At 65.5% G+C, this 4593-nt stretch overlaps 2 non-coding genes across 2 annotated transcripts; both read right to left on the bottom strand.

The window, feature by feature from the left end:
• Positions 1-4024: 4024 nt before the first annotated feature.
• On the bottom strand, positions 4025-4128 carry LOC132248004 (U6 spliceosomal RNA). Its single transcript, XR_009459364.1, has one exon. It is a non-coding gene; the product is annotated as a U6 spliceosomal RNA (small nuclear RNA).
• Positions 4129-4284: 156 nt separating this feature from the next.
• On the bottom strand, positions 4285-4387 carry LOC132248006 (U6 spliceosomal RNA). Its single transcript, XR_009459366.1, has one exon. It is a non-coding gene; the product is annotated as a U6 spliceosomal RNA (small nuclear RNA).
• Between the last annotated feature and the right edge of the window lie 206 nt (positions 4388-4593).

Genomic DNA, 4593 nt, shown 5'->3' with positions numbered 1-4593 from the left:
CGAGCCGCCACTGCAGGTCGCCGGTCTTCTTGGCGATGGGCGCCTTATACAGCGTGCGCCACGCCGGGGTCCCGGGCCGCGCCAGGCGCCGCCGCCACGCGGTGTCCGGGCGGCCGGCGAGCACCTGGGCGTGCCGGGTGCGCACCACCCACATGTAGAGGCCCTTGCGGGGCAGGGTGCCAAAAGGGCAGCCCGTATTGCTGCTGGGGGGCACCGGGAGCCTGAGCAGCGTGTTGGGCCGCTCGGCCAGCTCTCCGGGTACCGCTGGGATGACGGGTAGCGGTGGGAAGGCGTCTTCTGCGGCGTCTGCGGCGGGGAGGGGCCGGCGAGTCTGGAGATGGGCTTCCAGGGCGGTCGCTGCCTCCGTCGGGAGGGCGGCCCTAACGGCCCGCAGAAGCCGCCCCGCGGTGCGGACGGAGCGCATGGCCAGCCGGGCAGCCAGGGCCTCGGGTGACAGCCAGTCCGACCGAGCGGGGTCCAGGAGGTGCTCCAGGCGGGTGGAGCGCGCCTCGACGAGAGCTGCCGTGAGGCTGGCGGAGGCCAGGCTCGGCACGACACGGTGCAGGGCCGGGTTGTGGACCAAGGGCTCTCGAAGGAGCTGCGGGAACCGCAGGTGCCTGGCCTGGGGACAGAGATGGAAGGCCGCCCGCCAGGCCCGCACCACGCTGCGGTAGAACGGGGGAAGGACCGCCCCGTTCAGGAAGGTGAGGTCCAGTTGAAACAGCTCCCGGTCAAAGCCGAGGCCCCCCACTCGCCGCAGGAATCGGCACGCCAGCTGTCGCCACGGGAGGTGGCCTTCGGTGTACAGGAGCCGCTGGAGGGCCTGCAGCCGATAGGCGGCCACCCTGCTGGCCAGATCGATCAGGCCCTGGCCCCCCTCGCCGGTGGGCAGGTAGAGGGCAGCTCGTGGGAGCCAGTGGCGTCCGTCCCACAGGAAATCCACCAGGAGCCGCTGCAGTCTCTCCAGTAGCTCCGGCGGAGGGTCCAGCACCGCGCAGCGGTGCCACAGGGTGGCCGCCGCCAGGTTATTGATGACGAGGACGCGCCCCCGGTAGGAAAGGCTGGGCAGGCGCCAGCGCCACCGCTGCAGGCGGGCCTCCACTCCCTCCTCGAGGCCGTCCCAGTTGCGCGCCATGAAGGTCGTCGGCCCCAGGAACACGCCCAAGACCTTGAGGCCCTCGCGGCGCCAGGCGAGGCCCCCCGGCAAGTCCGGCGGAGGCCTGCCAGTCCATGCGCCAAGCAGCAGAGTGTCACTCTTGCCCCAGTTGATGCGGGCGGAGGAGGCGCGCTCGTAGGCCCGCTGGCAATCTGCCAGAGCCCGCACGTCTTCCCGGGTGGCGAGGAAGACGGTGACGTCGTCCGCGTAGGCCGACAGCCGGAGACGAGGGCCAGCGGACGGGCCCGTGGCCGATGGCAGGGCCACCCCACTCAGGCGGCGGCGCAGCGCGTGTAACAGCGGCTCGATGGCCAGGGCGTAGAGCATGCCCGACAGCGGACAGCCCTGGCGAATGCCCCTGCGCGCGGGGAACGGAGCGCAAAGCACCCCGTTCACCTTGAGCAGGCTGGAAATGTCCCGGTACAAGACCCGGAGGGCCCCGGTGAAGAGGGGCCCAAAGCCAAAGGCCTCCAGCGTGCGGAAGAGGTAGGCGTGGCCCACGCGGTCAAAGGCCTTCTCCTGGTCGAGAGAGAGGAGGCCGACGTCGAGGCCAAAGAGCTCGCTGGCCGTGAGCAGGTCCCGCAGCAGGAACAGGTTGTCTTGTATGGTCCTGCCCGGCACGCAGTAGCTCTGCTCGGGCCCGGTGAGAGAGGCCATGACCGCGCGGAGGCGGGTGGCCAGCGCTTTGGCCAGAATCTTGTAGTCCGCGCACAGCAGGGAGACCGGCCGCCAGTTCTTCATGTAGCCCAGGTCTCCCTTCTTGGGCAGCAGGGTCAGCACCGCTCGGCGGCAGCTGATCGGCAAGACCTTGTCGGCGAGGCTCTCCTGGAAAACGCGCAGGAGGCTGGGGCCGAGGAGAGGCCAGAAGGTCTTGTAGAACTCGGCAGGCAGCCCGTCGAGGCCCGGGGCTTTGCCGGAGGCGAGGCCGGCCGTGGCGGCCGCCAGCTCTTCCAGGGACAAGTCCCGCTCCAGCTCGCCGGCCTCCAGGGCATCGAGACGCGGTAGGCCCTCGTGGAGTTCCCGCGTGGCCTCGGGGCACGACGGCTCGGCCGCGAACAGGTCGCGATAGAAGGCGACGGCACGTTCGCGGACTTCGCCCGGCTCTGTAATGACCCGGCCCTCAGGAGTCTTGAGATGGTCCAAGACGTTGCTCGCTGCCCGCCGCCGCTCCAGGTCGAAAAAGAAGCGGGTCGGGGCGTCGGTTTCCACCAGCTCCTGGCAGCGGGCGCGGATCCTCGCGCCGCGGGCCGCGCTCTCCGCCAAGTCGCGCAGGCATTTCCTGCGGAGCCGGAGGCTCTCGCTCAGTGCCGCGTCGCTGCCAGCGGCCAGCAGAGCAGCCTCGAGCTCCGCCACGTCCTCCTCCAACTCCCGGATACGGCGGCGCGTCTCGTTCGCGGCCAGCTGGGTGTACTGCTGGCAGAAGGCTCGGGTCTGGACCTTGCCCACGTCCCACCACAGCTTCCAGGAGGAGTGGCTCGGTCTCGCAGCCTCCCACCTCCGCCAAAAGTGGGCAAAGCAGTCCCGGAAATAAGAGTCCTGGAGCAGACTAATGTTCAAACACCAATACGGTGCCCGTGCACAGGCTCTCCCCGGCAGGCTCAGTTCGCTGAAGGCCAGGCCATGATCTGATAGACCCGAGGGAGCGATGCGGCTGCTGCGCAGGAGTGGCAGGTGGTGCCTGGTGATATAAAGGCGGTCGAGGCGAGCCATGGTGAGACCGCCGGCACTCGTCTTGGCCCAGGTGTACTGGCGCGCATCGGGATGCAGGGCTCGCCAGACGTCCACGAGGTCTGCCCCCTCCAGGGCAGCTTGCAGCTTGCGAGCGGAGGGCAGGTGGGGCTCAGGCCCTGTGCGGTCGAGGCGCGGGGCAGTGGTGCAATTGAAATCGCCCCCGAGGAGGAGCAGGTCATCATCCTCGCTAGCGTCGCGCAGGAGGGCAGCCAAGCTCTCAAAGAAAGCGACCCTCTCCTGGCCATCGGAGGGCGCGTAGATGTTGACGAGCAGCAGACGGTGTTGCGCGAGGGTGACGCGGACGGTCAGCAGGCGGCCGGGGACGACCTCCCGCGGCACCGCCGCGTCAAGCTGCAGCTGCGGCGATAAGAGTGTCGCGACCCCCGCGCGGAGGTTGGTGCCGTGGCTCAGGAACACCTGTCCTCGCCAGGCAGCCCGCCAGGCCGCCTGGTTGAACCTGTCAGAGTGGGTCTCTTGTAGGAAGGCGATGGCCAGCCTCTTCTGCCGCAGGAGCTCCAGGACGGCCTCGCGCTTCACCGCGTCTCGACAGCCGTTGACGTTGAAGGTGCCAATGGTTGTGGCTGCCATGGGGGTGGGTGTGGGAGAGGAGGAGCAAAGCAGAGTGCGGGTGGAAGAGCGAGCACCCAAGAGCAGAGCAAGGCAATACAGACAGGTCAGGGAAGGCCTACCGTGCCCTACTCTAGTCGAGGGACCCGCCCAGGCCCCACTCCACTCTCACCCTCTGGGCAAGCTTGTCCAGACGGTAGGCCATCTGACGTGTGCCCCGATCTTGCTTCATGAGCTTGACTGCCGCCCTGGCAGCCTTGACAAACACTTTGGGGTCCGCACACCACTGGGTGATGTGCCCCGCTACATTTTTCTGCCCCTTGGTTAGCTTCAGCAAGGACAGGAGTCCCCCATAGTCAGGAGAGACCCAGGGGGGCTCCGCCAGCTTGGGGTGGATGTTGCCCACGGAAGAGCGGCGAGGCCGCACCCCCGGCGGGAGCTCGCCCGCAACTGCAGCGTCGACCCCCTCGATGTCCAGGCACATCAGCCGCCTCTCGTCGTCCGAGTCGAGGACCGGCTCCGTGAGGACATTCCCTGTCTTCTTGGGGGAAAGAAAGAAAGAAAAGAAAAGAAAGAAAAGAACGCTTCACGAATTTGCGTGTCATCCTTGCGCAGGGGCCATGCTAATCTTCTCTGTATCGTTCCAATTTTAGTATATGTGCTGCCGAAAGAAAAGAAAGAAAGACTTTTGACTTTTAAGAGACCTTTATTCCCCGGAGGGTGATGACTCGGAGCCAGTAAAAAGCATGTACAAGGACGCCCGAAGCTCTGGGCCTCATGTACAAGGCCTGGGCTCGTGGCCTGCAAGGCCTGCCCGTACACTCTAGAAAGAAAGAAAGAAACGCTTCACGAATTTGCGTGTCATCCTTGCGCAGGGGCCATGCTAATCTTCTCTGTATCGTTCCAATTTTAGTATATGTGCTGCCGAAGCGAGAAAGAAAGAAAGAATTCACGAATTTGCGTAGAAAGAAAGAAAGAATGTAGCCTGTGAGGTTAAACTGAGGCACGATTATTTCTAGTTGAAACTCTCTTTCTGTCTGTCTGTCTGTCTGTCTGTCTGTCTCTCTCTCTCTCTATATATATATATCAGGGCTGTTCTGTGTTGCCTTGTCAATTCAGATGTCAGTCCTGCAATGAAC

This window comes from Alligator mississippiensis, chromosome 1, assembly GCF_030867095.1.
Source record: "Alligator mississippiensis isolate rAllMis1 chromosome 1, rAllMis1, whole genome shotgun sequence".
Classification (NCBI taxonomy): domain Eukaryota; kingdom Metazoa; phylum Chordata; order Crocodylia; family Alligatoridae; genus Alligator; species Alligator mississippiensis.
The sequence above is the reverse complement of the archived record's forward strand: the minus strand, read 5'-3'. Positions and strand labels throughout refer to the sequence as shown.